This window comes from Amblyomma mixtum, chromosome 2 (genome assembly GCF_055824585.1).
Source record: "Amblyomma mixtum isolate Tamu chromosome 2, ASM5582458v1, whole genome shotgun sequence".
Lineage (NCBI taxonomy): Eukaryota > Metazoa > Arthropoda > Arachnida > Ixodida > Ixodidae > Amblyomma > Amblyomma mixtum.
The window spans coordinates 129,414,154-129,435,848 of NC_143013.1; positions in this window are offsets into that span (position 1 = coordinate 129,414,154).

Sequence of the window (21,695 nt, forward strand, 5' to 3'; positions counted from 1 at the left end):
TCAAGTTGAGAAAACAAAGTCTAGCATGCTAGTACGTTGGTCGATTGCTTTGTTTTTGGTGTTGATGAATGTGATAGGCAGCATAGGTGAAATCAGGTGGAAGGCGTCGTTTCCTTAAGTGTGGAAAAAAAATTGCGTGAAACTCTAAAAGAATACCATACCCTGGCTTAAGCGTTATTAGTGAAGCACACAAAAGTAATTTTGCTATTCAAGGTAATATTTTCATAACAGTGTTGCATCATCAGTTACACAGCAGTCACGTGGAAATGACCGTAGGAGGGTGAAAGAAATCATCTCTCCTAGGGCGCACGAAAAACATACATGTATGACTCTTGTACATTTTATTTACAGGTGTGTTGTTCCTGCCGGTGAAGGTTCCAGCTCACTCGAAGTCTGTGCGGGATCCATCCATGACCCGTTTGTGTGCAATCTCTCTTCAGTAAGGCTGAGATCTGGGCGAGTTGGTATGCATTCATACTGGTGAACAGCGCAAAAAAGGCGGGACAACAACAAGACAAGCGCTGACTATCACCTGGGTTTATTGTAGGACGGAAGGGTATATATACAAAAACATAACACAAAGAAGTAAGAAGATAGTGTGAAAAGGGCCGTGAAAATCAAAACTTATGTCACATGTGAAGTGATGTAAGCCAATTCCTTGTTGCAACAAGGAATTGGCTTACAACATCTGTTCTTCAGGGTGCAACATGCCTTGTGTGGCACTGTTTGTGTGATAAGATCGTAACGTGCTTTGTCTCATGGCATCTGGTTGCCTCTGTGTGCCTGCTTTCGACTGCCTCTTTCACATGCTGCTTGTAGTTATACAGCAGTGAACTATTTTTCCTGAAGGAGAAGTCGCGTAATTGTTTCATGGTCATTTTTCCAGATGAAAATGCAAGGCCTGGCCAGCGTCTTCACACGTCTACCCATTCACATCTTCTAGCTCAAATTTGTACCTGTGACGAAAACCTAGAAATTGTGCATTAATTCAGTTGAAGGTAAATGGAGGTATAAATTATGCAGCTGGACGTAATTTGTGTTTCAATAATAAAGCTCCAAATGGCATTTTGTAGCTGGAAGGGCATGATCCGGTTCAATAATTGTACTGGAAATGTATCATAATAGTCGTAGTAGTAGTAGTAAACTTTGTTGACCTTTCTGGGTTACTCAGGCGGTCTTCCCAGGCTTGGGATCTTTTTCTCTTTCCAGGATTTGTGGTCTGTGTTCTTTTTCTGTGCTGGGCCATCAACCTTGAATGCATGCATTGGAAGGTCACTGCACTCCTTTCAACCCAGTGAAACTCTGTTAGATCCCATTTTCATTGACATGTTCCCTTGCGTTTTGCTTCATGCAAATTGGGGATGCTGTTTGGTCATTTTATGAAAAATCCTTGACAACCTGCTCACCCCCTAAACCCTTAGTGTGACTGGACCATATCAGTGTACGTGCTGCCATTTTTCTGTTTAGCAAAGGCGACTGCTAGCTACTTAAGTTTGCGAACTAGGCAACACTAATGTGCATGTATACCACTGTCAAACGGTTATGAAAGACGGGCCTGTCCCAGAAAAATTCTCATCTTTGTAGACGAGACATATTCGTCAATGTGTATTGTTGCACTAGGTAATGATCTGCAGTTAGGCTGCATAATGAATTCTAGGATGCATGAAGTTCAGTGATGGAAAAAATTCTCTGCCTCTCCCGTAACCGAGAGTAGGGTAAGCATGAAATGTTTACGGGCCTAATGTCATCTCGGTGGACACCCGAACCGCACCGTACAGGAAGGGAGGAACGCCACCACCCGTTCAGCGCGATGCCTTGCCATTTGAACGCAAGGTTTTTTGAGGAAAGGAAATGGTGGAGTAATTCTCTGCCATCTCGGTGGACACCCGAACCGCACCGTAAAGGAAGGGAGGAACGCCATCACCCGTTCGGCGCGATGCCTTGCCCTTTGAACGCAGCGCTTCTCCCCCGGGCCCCTGTCCGCCTGCGCGGCTTTGCTTCGATGCGCGAAGCCCCTAAGAGATCACGTACGACAACCAAGTGTATCGTGGCATTTATGTGCTTTTTGCACGCGTTATTAGAAATCGGAAATTATAGTTCCGTGCATTATCAAACCCACAGCTCCACTGATATCTTGATAAACATTGAGAAGGCACTGGCAGTAGTTATTTTTTGTGACTCCTTTGGAGACCAACCGGCGCTTGCATGCCGGTCGCGTAGGAGGTCTTACAGAGTCTCGTTAATTCTCGTTAAGTCTCGTACGGTGCCCGGATGTTCTCGTTTCAGAGCCCGGATGACTGGAATTCAGTGCCCGGATGACTGGAATTCAGTGCCCGGATGAGTGGATTTCAATGCCCGGATGAGTGGATTTCAATGCCCGGATGAGTGGATTTCAATGCCCGGATGAGTGGATCTCGGTCTCGGCGTGACGTCACCACACTGCCGACAACGGGGGCTAAAAGCATTTCATGCTTAATAAATTATTTTGCCAATAATGGCTTCCACAAACTTTTCACTCTGCATGTAAAAGACACCTCACTCCTTTTAAGCAAATTGCAACACCTAAAGAGGCATTGCAACTTGTCTCACCACCCAAATATGTGGGGCACACTTAAGCTCAGCATTCATGGGTATGACACAACAGAGTTTATGGCTCCCTGCAGCGGTTTCTCTTCACACACACAGTCACTGTTCTTCATTCGTGTTCACACATTTATCACAGTTTCCTCAACACAGGTTCCCAATTCTTGTCGTTGAACTCTTCCACACTGCAGTTCACCTACATAATGTTATTGTAATTAGTTCCTCACTAATTGGCACATCTCTAGTTCACTGCAGTAATTACATTGCTAGGCTTCAAATTAAGCCAACAGCACCCGCGCATCACTCCCCACCCCCCCTTTGTACCTCAGCAAAGTCAATGTGCCTACACGGTCTAGTTCGTAGCGTGCCTGGCTGGCGATCCAGGGGTCATGGGTTTCAAGGCAGACATAAATTTATTAATTTTCTGTACGTAAAATCTATTATTTTATAAAGTGAAGTAGTTTCAGACATGTGCCGACGTTTGATTCAGATTACAAATCCCCTTTTCAGTGACTTTCACTGCGGACATCCACGCGTGAAGCTTGTTTTTTGACACAATGCCGGCTGGATAACACTGGGTCTTCTGCAGAATCGCAGCCTCTCTCCTTGACAGTGGTGTGTGCAGACTTTCCGTAACTTTCATTTCTGGTTGCACATGGCACCCAATAACTTCTTAGCACTAATTGCGATGCCATCACATACCATATAGCACTAATAATATTACTTGGTGGTAGTCAGAAAAAAAAAATTATTCTTATAGCGTGAAAAAAGAATAGCAGCCTGTCTCCACCTGACTTGGCTTGGTTTCATACTTCTGCTACAACTTAAAGAGAAATTAGCTAGCAAAGCTGTACAAGACGGTAATTTTTCAGGGGGCTTAAATTTTATGCACAGGCACTTGCAATGACTCCAATTTCATCAACATTTTGCAACCTGTTATATCATTATATTGGTGATGAATAGTTTCGGTTCATTAATTTAACACTCTCCTCGTGGAAACTCTGAGTCAAGCTTGCTTACCATTTTTCAAGCTGTCTTAATCATGCTCAAAAAAACAATTTACCCTCCATGCGCACACACCACTAGGCATTTTAAGTGTTCTATTTTTTTTCATACAGTGGAATGTAATACATACATAGAAGGGAGAAATCTCCAACCTGTCACTTATGCTTGAGCACCAGAGCGGATTTTAAACGCACCTATTGGGCTTGCCCAAACAAACCGAAACCTCCTTTCCAAGGGATGCAATCACAGGAGCGATGGGAGGCTGCTCTGCGCATTGCATCATGGTCTGGGCCTTGAAGGTCGCCGCAGCCAATCAGTGCCTGGTCACCTAGAATAGCCTGAATGCCGTCGCCAACCTGTTCAACACCCCTTCAGCCACCCTCACCTGATCCACTGAAGTGGGACTAATAAAGTTATTACCAACCAAGGGCACCTTCCTGCCAACGCGCTTCACCACAGTAATTTTGAACTGCTTCATTGAACAAATAATCTCTGAGCTGTACACAAGCTTTGTTCTCAGTACAGGTAGGCCCTTTGTTATTGGAATGTGGTAATCTACTTTTGCAGAGCAACTTCGATTGGTCCTCAGTGTCCTTTCAGACATTTCCCGACATTTCAGCACCTACATCTGGTATGGTGCCCTTCACTGAACTGTAGATGTCATATTTTGAGTGTACATAGGGGGTTGTCTATTTTAGTTCACAGTAAAGGAAAGTACTTTGAGAGTGAACGCATTTCATTGAGCATTGCTCTCCTGTAGTGCACAATAGTGGCATCACAGGATCTTTTTTGCATCAGTGTATGGTGTAAATGTTGCCTAACGGCACTGTGATTCACCACTCAAAGAGAACCAACAATGGCCCTGATATGTATGTGGTCAGGAGTTTGCACAGAGGGAAAGTCAAGCACTTGCACATCAGCCTAGAAACATGACTGAGGCCTCTTGTAGATTGCTCGTGGAGTGCACATGGCTTGCCAAAACCAATCCACATCATCCAGTGTTATCATGCTGCATTAATGGACCTTCTGCCAGAATACCACTGCTTGTCTGTGATGCTGCCTCCCTCAAATACTGTGGGCCATGTTAGCCTTGCATTTGTTGCCCCCTTTGTGTGTTATCTTGCTGCTGTGCATGCTTGTGCTTTTCTTGTTGTGTTGCTGTTCTTCCTTCTTAACTCACCATCGTTTTTATTCTCCTTCAGCTCCTTGACCTGACACCGAGGCATGTTCAGGCTTAATATGACATGTGCACTAGATAATACGCGTGTATGTGCATCCTATGATAATAACTTGCATTCACGTTAAAGAACCCCAGGTGGTCGAAATTTCCGGAGCCCTTCACAACGGCGTCCCTCATAGCCTGAGTTGCTTTGGGACATTAAACCCCAATAAACCAAACCAATAACTTGCATGAAGCAAATAAAGCAAGTGTCTTGCAGACTGCATTAGCTGTTTGTAATCACCCTCCACTTTCACTATCCTCTTCTATATTCGTCCCACTCCCCAATGTTGAGTAGCATATGTGAAGATATCTTTTTCCAGCCGACTTCACCTCTCTTGACATCACACATTGCCTTCTTACAAGGAATCTTGCTGCATTGAAAGGAGCTGCCTGGTGCTGCTGTGGATGCATTACTGTTGTCCTACAGCAAAGGAATTGTAGGGATGGGCATGACAAATTTTGTTTCACCTCTCACATTTTGGTGCGTACTTGCATCACACGAGTGGTGTAGCTGCCTATATGCCCTTGGTAAGTGCTGTGTGCTCATGGTTAGACAGAATTAAAGAGATTGAGGGCCTTTTCAAACATTGAAATTAAATAGCATTATTGAGAGCCTTTTTTTATTTGAATGAAATAATGTACCTGCCACTCTGCGCCATGCATTCGTGAGGTGCTTTTACATAAAGTCCGTGAAGTCTGCTTGCAGGCAGACTTAGTTAATGTTCACAAAGCAAAAGATGAGTTCCATGTCCTATTCAGATTAAGTGAAACGCCAACACTGTGAAATACATGCTTCTCTTGACAGTGGACTTTTAGGTGTGTCTGTTTTTCTTTAAGTGCTGGCGGGAAACAATATCTCCCTTTTTGCTTTCGCATTTGACTCTTTTGATAATAAGAAGTACGCGCTCATAGCGTTGCACTTGACGCGATTCGCAGTCGCGTTTCGTGCGCGGCCGCTTGAAAACGTAACCAAGGGTAGCGTTAAGTTCTATGCACCTGAAGAAGTGACACGGTGAGGTAAAGCTTTCCAACGCCACTGACGCGTTGAGGTTACGATCGAGAGCCAGCCGTTTCTCCGCCAATTCCTCTCCCCGTGACGCTGATCGCATCTCACAAGTACGGAGACGCGACACGCTGCGCGATGGCTTCGGGCAATAAGCGGTCGCTCTTATTTCCGTGACGACCGGCCACAGGGTCTTTAGCGTCGCATTCAGCACCATCACTCAGCTAATGTGTGCGGCGAGTACGCCGAGACCGCCGCTGCCGCCGCCGCAACGCATTTCACCGTCCATCTCTACAGCGCTACTGTGCTAACTCACCTTCGCGCCGCAACTCGGCGGTGTTTTTTGTACTCGGCGCCAAGTAGCAGACGACACTTTATTTTTTTTGTCATACTTTTTTCTTTATTCTTCAATGTCGTCATTCTATTCTGCTGTTACGCATTTTCGCACCGCCCCGATTCACACGTCACGGGTACGCCCCGCTCATGGCGGATTGGAGAATATCGAGAATGTGGCCCCAGTTAAAAAGGTGATGTCGTGGACGATGCGGAGGACTTGTACGATGGAGCCATAGTGTAGTAGGGTTGCCAGAGCTTTCCGTTTTCCACGCAGCCAACTTGAATGTAGACAGTCACAGGCACAGCCGGAATGGTATCAGCCGGTGCCATAGGTCCCGCGCTGAGTTGAAGGATTGCCGTTATCTGCATGAAGAAACGCATGCCCTGAAGCAGCCGCATGATGACGCTGTTCCCACGCCCACAAAGAAAAGGGCGAAGAGACGCCGTGCGGATGAAGCATAGGGCATTATGGGGGTACAACTAAAGTACTGAGAGGTATTTGGAAAGGAATAATGGTGCCGGGGCTTACTTTCGGGAATACGGTTCTGTGCTTAAGGGCAGAAGTTCAGTCGAGATTAGACGTAAATCAGAGCGGTTGGAAGATTAGCACTAGGTGCCCACGGGAGGGCGACAAACGAGGCAGTACAAGGGGATATGGACTCAGCATCTTTGGAAGCACAGGAAGCTAAGAGCTAAATACCATATAAATGCCTGAGGAAATTCAACGATAACAGGTGGGCAGCTAAGGTATTTAGATAAGTATACAGAAAAAGCGTTGACTCACAGTGGCGGAAAAGAACTAGAAAACTAATCAGTAAGTGTAGCAGTCGTGACGACGGAGAAAGGAAGCGTTAAACGACAGCTCTGCGCAGCACAGCTGTGAACAGTCAACCAGGAGGCAGCAGCGCAGCGACACCTGCTGGAGCGCAGCGAAGCAGTAGCTAGGCAATGGCAACTCGGGGTAGTTTGGTAGCCGCACTGCCACGGGGATACGCGACGCGCAGAGCTGAGCTCTGGAGACTGGAGACTGGAGTTATATGGAGTTATATGGAGTTTTAAGGCGCATAAGCAACTCAGGAAACTATGCGTACCCATCTCCGCCATGTTCTTCAAGGGAAGAAGAAGCACTTCCTGCACCGTGTCCACCTAACTCACAGCGACTCTAGCTTTGGCCAGGCAGTGCAGCTCCTGCCCATCCCTACTATTAATCAGCCACAGAAACTACTACCTCTGGCCTTGCCTCCATGGACACTCTCTCCTCTAAAGGTGATGAAGTATGTTCCAGGTGTGAATGCAAAAAGCCGCATGCCACAGGCAGCGCTTCTGCAAACTACTCTCGCCTACTTAACAGAGGAATATAAGCAGCACACCCATATCTTCACCGATGGTTAAACTACCAAAGAAACCTCTTCATGTGGCCTTTATGTGCCCTCAACAGGCCATGCCCTTTCTTACCTGCTGCAGCGGAGGACATCCTCTACGACAGCTGAGCTTCACGGCATTAAGGAAGCTGTTTCTTACATCCTGCGCCGAACCGCCGGCCGTTGGGTTATCTTCACCGATTCGAAAGCATCTCTGCAGATCCTGGCCAACCTGCTGAAGAAAACGAATCACCAGCCAGTTTCCCTGGACATCGGATATCTACATCATTTAGCTATTGCCGCAGGCCACTGCAGAACATTTCAAAGGGCACCTGCTCACTGTGGCATTCAGGCTAATGAAAAAGCAGATGAAGTGGCCCGTAAGGGCCATCAACATCGGAGATACATTAGAACTTTTTTCACGAAATCTGATGCGTCCCAGATGGCTAAAAGTTTTGCTTCCGAAGAAACATATCGGCTTTGGAGTTTGCCGACACATCAGTACGAATTTCTTCACTCAATCGACCCACATCTTAGATCAAGACTCTCACCCAGAATTCCTCGACATCTGGAAACACTTTATCATCGACTTCGTCTGAATGCTGCATATACAAACAGTCCACGATACCGTTTTAGACAAATGAACAGTCCGCACTGTGACAACTGTGCCGCGATAGAAACTGTGGAGCATATCTTGCTTGAGTGCCCTGCGTATGCTAACGAGCGTGCGTGCTATGAACATTGCATGCAGAAGCTCTGCTCAGTGCCCCTAACAATGGAGAAAGTTTTAGATCCCTTAGCCTGCCTTAGGCAACAGAGACTTACAATGAACTTTCTATTCACATATTTAAAAGACATTGGACATCTCGATAAGCTTTAAATTCATTTGCAAGTTACCTTCATGCATTCTTCATGCAGTGAACTTCGTCAGCCCATTTGACGGACTATGCACTCCATCATTCCACAGCTTACATCATTACTCGCCATTGCATCCTTAGTACCCATTTCATTGCCGCATTTTATTTTCGTTTTTTTTTTACCTTTTCCACTCTGCTCTCCTTCTGCCTTTATCTCCAAAATTCCCCTCCCTACGCAGAGTAGCATGCCAGCGATTTTTAAACGCCGGCTAAATTCTCTGCTCTTCATTAAAGAGTCTCTCTCTCTCTCTCTCTCTCTCTCTCTCTAAGTAACTGTGACTATCATGCGCCAAACACAAGGTTAGATGATGTTATATGGAGTTTTATGGCGCATAAGCAACTGTGGCTATCATGCGCCAAACACAAGGTTAGATAATGTTATATTATGTGTATGGATGTCAAATTTTATTAGATTTAAAACATTGGCTTTCTTTAGAAACTTACACACAAGCGAAAACTCGACGAGTGTCTGCTCGCCTAAAAGCAATGCGGGATGAAATGGAATGTGTTCATTGTAATATACAGTAAAATTTTTTTTCTAAGTTCTTCGAGATGCGAACAAGAAATTAAATTGTGATTAACTGTGAGCTCCTCACCACACATTTCACTCACGGGTTTGTCTTTTTTTGTTAATAAGAAGCTATGGGTGATGTAAGGCTATAAAACGCTCTTTATGGCGGCATGATTTCTATTCTTTTAGAATGGGCTTTACAGTATGCCGCTTGTTGTTTCCATCATTTTCCCAAGAAGCTTGCCATTTGGCTCTCAGTTTGCTACGTACTAACTTCATGTAATCCCTAGGAGGCAAATTCACATGTTTTATTTCCATGGTTCTGGCCTGTGCAGCACACAAGTCGTCTCTCTCATTGTCCCTAATGCCAATGTGACTAGGAACCCAGCAGAATTTTATAACATGTTTTTGTGCTGTGACCTTTACTATATTGTGTATCACGCTTCCTATCAGTAGCTCCGTACCATTTTTGGAGTTTAATGCTTTAAGGACGCTCAGTGAATCTGTATAAATGATGCTGTTTTCGATGTTTTCATTTGTTATTTTCTGTACCGCAACGCAAATGGCATAACACTCAGCGGTAAAAACTGAAGCACGTGAGGGCAGTCGTACTGCATTTTTATTTTTCCCTTGTATTACTGCGCTTCCTATATGAGCATGAGTTTTTGACCCGTCAGTATAAAATGCAGTATAATTTCTGTATTTTTCTTGTAGTGCTAGATATTCTTGTGTTATGTGGTCGTGTGGCGTACAGGTTTTACTGAGGCGTGTTAGTGTGACGTCACACACTGTGAGGAGAGTGTAACATGGTGGTAGCCCTTCGTGTCTTGGGGCAATATTTTTAATTTCATTTTGTATGTTCAGAGCTTGGCATTTTTCTTCGAAGCGCAAGAGCAACGGCTTAATCGCGTGAGGCTTGTTGTTGAAGAGTATTCGGGATGGGCATTTCGTGACAATTGGGTAACAGAGATGTTTGGGCTGAGAAAGGATTTTGAGGATGTATGTACAAGTTAGTGCAGTTCTTCGATCTACTAAGGAAGGTTCATTAGTTTCCACATGCAGGCTTGCTATTGGGGAAGTTCTTTAAGCACCGGAAGACAACCTTAAACGAAGATTGTGGACAGGATCCAGTCGTTTTATGTAGGACGGTTTTGCTGAGCCATATACTATGGACCCATAGTCTAACTTAGAGCGAGCCAGAGAACGATATATATGTAACAGGCATGCCCTATCAGACCCCCAGCGTTTTGTTGACAGTAGTTTCAGCACATTGAGGGCCTGGGAAGCTTTTTTCTTTAAGCTGTTTATATGTGGCAAGAAAGTGAGCTTTTTATCGAAAGTTATCACTAGAAATTTTTGCTCTTGTTGGACAGGTAATGGGGTTTGGTTTAGATATAGTGTGGGGTCAGTCTGTAGGCCTCGTCTCAAAGAGAACAGAACCGCTACTGTTTTCTGAGGGGAAAATCTAAATCCGTTTCTATCTGTCCAGGTAGCCAGTTTGTTTATTGTTATTTGTATCTGTCGTTCGCAGGTAGGTATGCTGGAAGACGTGCATGCTATTTGGAGGTCGTCTACGTAAACTGAGAACATTCTGGATTTTGAGATTACTTTTCCTATGGAGTTCATTTTGATGACAAATAAGGTCGTGCTGAGGATGCACCCCTAGGGTACGCCAGTTTCTTGAATAAAAGTGTTGGAGAAGGTTGCGCCTAGGCGGACTCTGAATGTGCGGTTGCTTAGGAAGTCGCTCAAACAGCCCAGCATCCTGTCGCGGATATCTAGGTCCGCTAGGTCACGGAGGATACCGAACGTCCACATGGTATCGTAAGCCTTCTCCAGGTCGAAGAAGACCCCGATACAGTGTTGGTTGTGGATGAACGCTTCCCGCACTGTGTTCTCAACGCGGACAAGGTGAGTGGTTGTGGAACATGTCTTTTTAAACCCGCATTTGTGTATATCTCAATGTTGCCGGAACTGAAGTATGAAGGTTAGTCTGATGTTTAGAATGCTTTCGAATGATTTTGCTATACAGCTAGTGAGTGCTATTGGCATGTAACGGGTGGGACTAGTTGGTGGTTTCCCAGGTTTTAGGAAGGGTACTATTATTGCTTCTTTCCATGCTTGAGGGATTTCTCCACTCATCTATATTTTATTGAAAAATTTTAGGAGAGCCTCTATGGCAGTCTCAAAGAGGTGAGCAAGCATGGCATAATGTATATTGTCTGGGCCTGGTGCTGTCATTTTACCGGATGTTAGTACTGTGTTTAGTTCCTGCATTGTAATAAGCTGATTGTAGTCTTCATGTGTGCATGTTCCAAAGGGAAGTTTTTGTTTTTCTAGTATTGTTTTGTGCTTTTGAAGTGTTTGTGTGTAGTGGGAGGAGCTTGAAACTGTGGAAAAATGCGCTCTTCTAATGTTGTTTGAGTACCGGGTGTTGTTAGCATTGGAAATGTGAACGGATTAAAATTTCCTGTGAGTTTCCGCACCTGCTCCCACATTTTCTTTGATGATATTGAGCTGTTCATGGAGGATATGTACTGTTGCCATGATGCCCTTTCTGCGCTGCGTCTAATGTATCGTGCTTTGGCTCTAGCCCTTTTGAAGATGAGCAAGTTTCCTGCAGTGGGATATCTGCGAAGGTTGCCCCAAGCCTTGTTTTTTGTGCTTTTTAGCCAATGAGCATTTATTTGACCACCCAACTTTGTGTTTTTCGTGCAATTTCAGACGTTTGTGGGATTGCTTTTATTGCTGCAGATATTAAGCATGTGACAAATTTTTCATTTATTTCTTCTATTGTAAGGGTTTCGGCATATTCTTTTTCTAGTGTGGCCTTCGTTCTGAAAAGTGCCGAATCGGCGAGGTGAATTTTGCATCGCCGTGGCTTCGTAGGGAGGATGACTGTAGCTGATGTTAGATTTAAAACCATAGGTAAGTGATCACTTCCCCGAGGGTCGTCTAAAACATCCCAAATAAAATCATTAAAAACCGATGGATATATGCTAAATCGAGGCAGGTCATTTTTCCAGAGCTGGGGCAGCAGTACGTGGCTTTTCTTGCACTCATTACACATATGTTATTCGAAAGGATAAAATCCTAGAATGGCTGACCCCTGGAATCTGTATGCTCACTTCCCCAGAATGAGGAGTGTGCGTTAAAATCCCCTATTATTACATATGGCTCTGGCAACTGTTCCAGAAGTTCTTCTAGGTCATGCATGGCTATTTTGTTGTGTGGTGGTATGTACACAGAGCATATTGTTATCATTTTATGGCTAATAATGTTAACTGCGACCGCTTTTAAGTTGCTCTTTAATAGTACCTCTCTTGCAGGGACATCGCTTTGCGTAACGATAGCGACGCCTCCTGAGAGTCGGCTAGCTTGCACTCGGTCTTTCCGGAAAATATTTTTTTAAGATGTTTGTGTGCTGTAGCCCAAGGTTCGTTTTTTGCAGGCACACTGCTGTAGGTGCCATTGTTTTGAGCATATCGGTTATGTCTGTAGTTTCTGTGTAGACCTCTACAGTTCCATTGTATTAGATATGCCACTGTAATAAGCTGGGGATTGGGTAAAGTTGCTTATTTTCAGGAGCAGTGATTCGTGGTTTCCCTTTTTTCTCTAGGGAGTCTCCGTCTAGGGAGTCTAGGGAGTCTCCAGGAGTTAAATCCGTCGCCACTTTCATGGCGCCGTATTTCCGCGGAGCCGCCGCGGATGTGTGAGTTTTAGATGTCGGCGGACTTTAGCTGACATCCATATCCTCCACGGTGGACGTGGAGGAGGCTTCTTGGTTGAGATGGCCCGTGGCCTTCGCATTCGTCTTTTTAGCTATCACCGCTGAACCAGGCCCTGATCCAGCGGCAGAGTCTTTTGGGCCAGCAGTTGCCTTCTTAGAGGGGTGGGGCGACATGTCCAGTTCAGCAGAGCTGTTCTGGGTGTCTGTCGCCGAGGATGCCGCTGCTGAAAGTGAGGCCTGAGGGCCTCCGGCGAGGATCGCGTGGTCTTCCCGCGAAATTTTGAGTCCTGTGGAGTGTGTCACCGACTTCTGTGGTGGGGACTTGGTTGCCGACCCCAGGTCCTTCGGATCGACCTGTGTGCCGACAGAAACTGAAGGCGGCGGCGGTCCCCGCGTCACCGCTGTTCTGTTGGAAAGAGACGCGTTTTTTTTTTGCCTGAAGGTAGGACAGGTTTTCTGTGGTCTTCAAAGTTATAATTTGTTTTTCTGTTTTCCAGACTGGGCACGACCTGGAGTACGCGCCATCTGCACGCTAATGGGAGCCCCCAGACTCTTGTTAACGATCAATCTCGTCGTGCAGTTCCGGTATGCCAGGGCCACACCCTCGCGGATAACAGAACCAACATTAACATGGCCTAATACGGAAAACAAAAGTTCATGGGCAACGCAGTCAAAAGCCTTTTCTAAATCGATCTGGAGAATTGCCACCTGACCATTAGTGTCATCACAGGTTTCTAAGACACTGCGCGCAACGTGAATATTTCTAAAAATAGACCGCCCTTTAATCCCGCAGGTCTGATGCGGACCAACTAATAAATGAATCACGGTCTGCAACCCTCGTGCCAAAACCTTCATGTAAATTTTGTACTCGACGTTAGTGAGTGCTATGGGTCGGTATGCTCTTACCATTCGTAATCTGTATATGTCGTCCGTCTTGGGAATCAGTACAGTATGGGACAACCCACAGGACGGAGGCAGTGCTTTTACTTTATAGGCTTCATTAAAGATTACCTGCAAGACCGGGGAAATTACTTTTTTAAATTCTTTGTAGAATGCCGCGCTGAACCCGTCCGGTCCAGGCGACTTACCAGGGTTTAAACTGTCTATTGCTTGCTCAACTTCCCCTTGACTTATCTTCTGCTCTAATCTGTCTTTGGTTTCGTCATCCAGACGCGGCATCTCGGCTAGAAACGCCTCCTTAAATGTGATAACATCTACCGGATGCGCTGCGAAGAGCGACTGGTAATGCTGGAAAAAGGCTGCTTTGATGTGATCGATATCCATTTTTGAAACACCTCCCCATTCTATTTCTTAAATGTGATTTCTTTCGGCACGTGCTTTTTCTAAACCAAGCGCTCGTTTCGTTGGCTTTTCCCCTGCAGCCATGTCTTCTGCCCTTGCCTTCACCAATGCTCCCCGATAACGTTCTTGTTAGATTAGCTCTAGCTTTTGTTTGGTTTTTCTTATATCCTCTATCCATTTACCAGGCGCTCGGCATTCCTGTTTCATCATCTTTTGAAGCAGTGCCTTTAGCTCCATTTCCTCTTTTTTTGCTTCATGGCGTATACAGGTGGCTCTTTCTATTGCTTTTAATTTTAAAGTTTCTTTAGTGAGCTCCCACTGCTGCCAAATCCTCATGTTACTACTTGGTTCTATTTTTGCTATTTCTTCCCTTACAGCTCGGTTATAAAATTCGTCCTGGAGTAACTTGTCATTTAACTTCCACATTTCCCATGAAAAACCATTCCCCTTCTTAATGAATCCTATGCAGCATTGAACCAAACAGTGGTCTGAAAATGAAACCGGCAGAACTACATAACTATAGCATTTAGGTACAGTTTCCGCGGATGCATAAATTCGGTCTAGCCGTGCGTGACTTGTGCCCTCGAATCGTGTGTACCTTACAGCACGCATTCCTTCAAGACACTCTGCTACATCCTCGAGGTTGCAGTTTACAATCATTCGTAACAACACTTCGGTGCTTTTATCTCGGAAACCTCGGACGCTTGTCTTGTCGCGCGCACTAAGGACACAGTTGTAATCGCCCATAACAATCAGCTGTCTGTCCGTGCGAAGCCGTTCTTCGACGCTTTCAAAAAACGGGGCTCGGTCATCAACCACATTAGGTGCGTAGAGGCAAACAATGCGCCAGTCTATGTTATAGAGCGAAAAATCGATGGACACGTGTCGACCCGACAAGCACGGATGATGACCGTGTACCTCTATTCCCGGCAACTTCTTAACAAAAAGAATACAGCCAGCCGATGTGCCTACAGCATGGCTAGCGACGGCAAAATACCTAGACGTGAAACGTCGCACCATGCTCCCGGTCTCTTTCTTACTATCGACTTTAGTCTCCTGCACTGCCAGTATATCAATATCTTGCTCCGTTATAAGTCTGTACAGCTGGCTTTGTTTTCTTTTACCTGCCAGGCCTCTAACGTTTAGGGTGGCGACTTTAAACGGAGTTGCAGAAGCCATCTTAACTTAGGAAGAAGAGACCGAAAGCATGGTGCTTACCTCTCGCGTCCAGCATGTCGCTAGACGATGCCGTCGCCGCCGGTGTCATCCGGCGCGAGCACGTGCTCCTGGTCAGGCGGCGCCTTGTCTCCGCCACGCTTGTCAGTCGGGACCTTTGGGCGCGGCCGCAGGCTGGACCGTCGCGCTTGCGGCGTCTTTGCCGGCGGTTCCTCCACGCTGGGCTCTGCTGCCTTCTCCCCGTCGGCCTTGGTCTCTGCGTGCGAACGCTTCGCTGGGGTGGTCACGCCGGTGCTCATGCGGGTGTCGGTCTTTGTTGTGTCCCCTTATTGCTTTTGTGTGTGTGCGCCCCCGCATCCTCCTCCTAACGACCACTCGCATCCTCCTCCTAACGACCACTCGCATCCTCCTCCTAACGACCACTTGCCCCTCGTCGCACGCTGTCGCCAGATGCCCCCCCATGGTGCGCCCCCGCGTCCTCCTCCTGTTTTGGGAAGCCACTCCCTCCCGTGGACGCTTCTCCGCTCCCTCCTTTCTTCGGGCGGCCAGTTCGGCTCCTGCCCCGGTCGACGCTGGTCGCACCCTCATCGGCTTTAAATAAACGAAGTCTTAAAGTACCGTGTGCGTCTTTCGCTGCATTCAACACAGCGACCGGACACGACAGTGGCGACGAGAAAGTGGATTCGACCCGCGCTACGCAACGCTATTGACAAGCCATGGCTACGCGAGGGTTTCCCAATCAGATACCAGAGTTCAACGGCTCATCGTGGTCATCGTGGGTTGGACGCCTTCAGTTCTACTTTGAAGCTAACAACATCACAGACCCAGCCTTGAAGAGGGCCAACCTGCTGACGCTGTGCGGGGAGCAGACCTACGATACTGTCTGCGCCCTTATTCAGCCAAGCACACCAGCGGCAGTGTCTTACGACGACATCGTAAAAGCGCTGCAAAAGCACTACGACCCAAGGCCATCCGAGGTCTACAGCCGGGCTCGCTTCCAACGACGAGATCAACTGGGAGGAGAAACTGTGAGCGCCTACGTAGCCGCGCTCAAGAAGCTCGCTGCCGACTGCAATTTTGGAACGCTGTCGACAACAGCTACCGGGCAGGAGGGAGACGCAGCTTCTTCTGCTAACACCACCATGCTTCCCTTGGACGTGATGTTACGCGACAGATTTGTGTGCGGACTGAGTGACGAGTCACTGCAGCAGCGCCTGTTCGCTGAGAAGGACCTCACATTCAGCAAAGCTTACGACATCGCCGTTCGAGCGGAGAGCGCCGGTCACCAGCAGAGAGGGATTCGCCGGAACACCGAGCCGGTACACCAGACAAGCAACCAGGTGCGCAAGCCTTCTGTTGTTGTAAAATCGGTCAAAAAGGCACAACGCTGCTGGCGGTGTGACGACCAACACAACCCCCAGGGATGTCGATTCCAGTCAGCCACGTGTAATTTTTGCCACAAGCGAGGGCATATCGACAGAGCATGCATTACGAAACGGAGACTTGCCAAGATAAAGTCACCTTCCCAGCCTAATCACAGCGTCAACGCCTCAGAGAATACGCCGCTATCTGATCTCCATGGAACAACATCAGCAACACCATCTGTGTTGTACGACCTGAACACCATGAATCTCGGCACGCGACCGAAGATTTTTACAGAAGTAAGCGTACATAACCAGCTGATTAAGTTCGAGGTGGACTCCGGCGCAGCCTGTACTCTGATCAGTGAGGACACGTTCCGAACTTCATGGCCATCTGACGCACCCGCCCTGCAACAAGACGACACGCACCTGCGAACGTGGTCAGGACAGAATCTGCCACTATTGGGCTCTGCCAACGTGCAGGTTAACTACAACGGCCAGACCCATACGCTACCTCTGCTTGTTGTGAAGGGCACAGGATCAAGCCTTCTAGGGAGAAACTGGTTTTCTCCACTAGGCGTGATGATATGCGGCATACACCAGACGCCGAGCCAGAACATGGTTGAGCAACTGCAAGAGAAATACGAAAGAGTATTCTCGGAAGAGATTCCAGGAAACGAAGGGCCCCCGGTCACACTGGAGTTGTTGGACAACGCGCAACCCAAATTTCTGAAGGCCAGGCCGGTGCCGTTTGCTCTCCGAGATTCAGTTGAAAAAGAGTTGGACAAACTGGAGCAGCAAGGTGTCATCGAGCCGACGCAGCATTCCATCAAACTCTCAGCGTACGACTACGCTCTGGTCTACCGCAATGGGAGTAAACATCAAAACGCCGATGCGCTAAGCCGTCTGCCACTAGACGCAACTGTTGACGAACCATTTCCACCAGGAGACGTTCTGATGTTCGAAGCACTGCCAGAACCTCCGCTTACAGCAGGCACAGTTGCAGCATCTACGCAGAAGTGCGCAGCTCTCCGGCTAGTTAACACAGCTGTTCAACAAGGCAACGTGCATAAACTCAAAGGGGACAACTTCGACGCTTACCGCAGGCGAGCTACAGAGTTGAGCACCCATCGCGGCTGCATCATATTTGGGTCCCGAGTTGTGATGCCGAGAGAACTACGCGCACAAGCTATGTCTCTCATCCACGCCGGACATCGGGGCATCGTTGCAATGAAAAAGTGTGCCAGAAGCTACATGTGGTGGCCTGGCATTGACAACGACATCGAAACAGTGGTGCGAGAATGCAAGCCTTGCCAGAGCAGCCGGAGCGCCCCGCCGAAAGCTCCTGTCCCAGAATGGGAAAAGCCAGACACACCATGGCACACACTGCACATTGATTTTGCAGGACCAATTGAGGGCTGCACTTTCCTTGTGGTCGTAGATGCCTACACAAAGTGGCTTGAGATAAGGCAAATGGGACAGACGACTTCGGCAGCAGTCATTGACAACCTCCGATCACTATTTGCAACGTTCGGCCTGCCGCGCAAGGTAGTGTCGGACAACGGAACACCGTTTGTGTCTGCGGAGATCCTCAAGTTTTATCGCGACAACGGGATCTCATCAGTTACATCGGCCCCCTACCACCCAGCGACAAACGGACAAGCCGAGCGCTACGTAGCCGAGCTAAAACGCGCCCTTGAAAGAGATCAGACAGGCTCGCTGCAGCGCCGCCTTGCGCGCTTTCTCTTCAAGCAGCACACGACGGTTCAGAGCACAACAGGCGAGACCCCCTCGAAAATGATGTTCGAGCGTGAAATGCGAACCCAGCTCACAGCCATCCTCCCTGAGCCAAAGGCAGAGACGTTCCGGGAAGAAAAAGCAATTCCGCGCTGCGGCACGCTTAATGAGGGGCAGCGCGTCCTCGCCCGACAGTTTCTGAAAAAGCCACGCTGGGAGGAAGCTACAATTGTCTGACGCATAGGCCTGCGCTCTTGGCTCGTCAACATACATGGCACAGTAGCACGCCGACATCTCAACCAGCTGCGTAGATTTACGACGCCGTCTGAGAGCTGTCCGCCAGCGGAGAGAACACGTGCACCATCTTCCCACATAGCCTGGCACCTCTTCCCGGAAGAAGAGACTTCGCCCAGGACAGACCTAGGAGGCACAGCGAACAACAGCCAGCCTACAAGTGTTTCTCCCCCGAGCGCACAAAGCCAGCGCGCCTCCACGCGTGAGCGCCGACCCCCTGCACGATACCAGGCAACTTTCTAAGGGGGAAGGAAGTGTTGTGTCCCCTTATTGCTTTTGTGTGTGTGCGCCCCCGCATCCTCCTCCTAACGACCACTCGCATCCTCCTCCTAACGACCACTCGCATCCTCCTCCTAACGACCACTTGCCCCTCGTCGCACGCTGTCGCCAGATGCCCCCCCATGGTGCGCCCCCGCGTCCTCCTCCTGTTTTGGGAAGCCACTCCCTCCCGTGGACGCTTCTCCGCTCCCTCCTTTCTTCGGGCGGCCAGTTCGGCTCCTGCCCCGGTCGACGCTGGTCGCACCCTCATCGGCTTTAAATAAACGAAGTCTTAAAGTACCGTGTGCGTCTTTCGCTGCATTCAACACAGCGACCGGACACGACAGTCTTCTCGTCGCAGTTCTCGCTGGCCGCCTTTGTTTCCGCGTCCACGTGCTCTGGCGGGCTCGGGTTTTCTTTGGGAGTCTCCAGTGGCGTCAAAGGTTTGTCACAAATGGGCGACCCGCTCTCCTGTCCGACAGCCGTGTCGGTGCTGCTGCTCGAGACAGCTGGTTCAACCCCCGCCGTTTTGCCCGTGTCGTCGATACCGCTCGCTGCTTCCTCCGCTTCGACGACGTCCATCAGCTCTGCAGAGTCGCTCGCCGCTACACGCCCGGTAGCCGACGCGTAGGTGCGCACGTATTCAGCCTCGGAGTGTCCGTAGCGTCGGCACTTCGAGCACCTGGGCACCTTGCAATCACGGTACACGTGCCCCGCGCCGCCGCAGCGCAGACACCGCATCGGCCGCCCGGGCACCACCACGAGAGCCAACTCGCCAGCAACTCGAACCTGGTGGGGCAGGTCGTCCACCTTAATGCCTGGCTTCATCTTTAGATCAGTTCAGTTTATTACCTTAAAGACCCCCGTAGGGGTATCACATAAGGGGTGGATTATACAAAAAAATAAGTACAATGGTTGCCATGTGGGTTCAACATACAATATGATCTGTTAGTGCTTTGGAAAAGTTGGATGGGCAGGTGATAGCGGCGATGCTGTGGGAAAGGCCGTTCCAATCTAATGCTGCTCATGAGAAGGAGGCAGCGAACGTGGTCGTATGGGTCCGAGGCCGGGCAACTTGAAGAATGTGACCAGTGCAAGCTGGTGACGTGATATTGCCTGCGTAACAGTGGGTGCTGTAAAAGAACTTATGAAACAGGTTTAGGCTGGCAATGCGGCGACGAATAAAAAGGGGTGATAAGGCGGATTCTGCTTTTAAAGACGACACGCTGACTTGGTATGAAAAGGTATTGTGGATGAATCTAGTGGCACGGTTTTGGACGGAATCGAGGGCATTTATGAGGTATATTTGATGTGTATTCCATATGGGGGATGCATATTCTAGTTTCGGTCTGATTAGCGATTGGTAAGCCAGGAGTTTAACTTGTTGGGGATCGTGACGTAAGTGGCGTTTCAAAAAGCCTAGTGTTTTATTCGCGGATGATATTACATTTGAAATATGTGTGCGCCAAGATAAATCATAAGATAACGTGACTCCTAAGTACTTAAATGATTTAACTGCTTCTATTGGGATTTGAGCTATATTGTACGAAAAAATAAATGGTTTAGTGCGATGGGTGAAGGATACAATCTTACATTTCTGAGGGTTAAGTGTCATCATCCACAGGTCGCTCCATTTCTGAACGTTAGTTAGGTCAGTCTGGAGGGCTTCTTGGTCGGAAGAGTTATTAATAGTACGATAAATAACGCAATCATCTGCGAACATACGAATGTGACATGATACGTGAAGGCGCAAGCCATTAATGTATATTAAGAATAATAATGGTCCGAGCACTGATCCTTGGGGGACGCCTGAGGTTACTGGAATGTAATCAGAAAATTCGTTATTAACTATGACAAATTGGGTTCGATTTGTTAAAAATTCCTTAATCCAGTTTAGAATGCTAGGGTGATTATTTAGGCAAGAGAGCTTAAGTAGTAATCTCTGGTGTGGTACTTTGTCAAAGGCTTTTGTGTAATCTAAAAAAATAGCATCAATCTGTTGGTTGCAATCAAGGTTAGCATGTAAGCCATGAACAAATGTAGCCAGTTGTGTCTCACAGGAAAGGTTTTTACGGAAGCCATGTTGTGATGAATGAAAGAAATTGTTGGAATGGAGAAAGTTCATGACGAGAATAAATTACATGCTCCATGATTTTACAAGGAATGCTTGTTAGGGAAATGGGTCGATAATTTAAGGGAGAGTTTTTGTTACCAGACATGAAGATTGGGACGACCTTTCCCACTTTCCAGTCATCCGGTATGTTACCTGAAGAGAGAGATTGAGAGTACAATAGTGAAAAGTAGGCCGCGGAAATGTGCTTAGTATTTTTCAGAAATTTCGAGTTAATTAAATCGATCCCGGCTGACGACGTTAGCTTGATATTTTCGATACGAGATGATATACCATCTGCGAAGAAAGAAACTGGATCCATGATTTACGCTGTGAAGGAACTTATGAAGGCGTTAGCAGGTAAATCACATTCTTTCGCAAAAACAGTTGAAAAGTCTCTATTGAAAATGTCAGCACATTCACAATCGCTGATGGTTTGACCCATATCGTTAGTAAGAACGATTGTACGTGTATCCTTCGGGTTTACTACGTGCCAGAATTTTTTTAGGGTTGTGTATTAGCATATTTGGCAAGTCGGAGTGGAAAAAGGTGTGTTTTGCGTTACGGATAGCAGCAAGGTAATCAGCTTCGGCAGTGTAGTACTTTTCCCATGATGTTTGGCTTGGGTTCCGCTTTGCTGCCCGATAGTGACGCTTTTTCTTGTTTTCCAGGCGTTTCAGGGCCGTAGTAAACCACGGTTTTTGCTGGTTAGCACGGAAACTAGCCACCGAAATGTACTTGTTTGTTAGTTTGTGAACTTTGGCCCTGAAAATGGTCCAATTTTCGTGC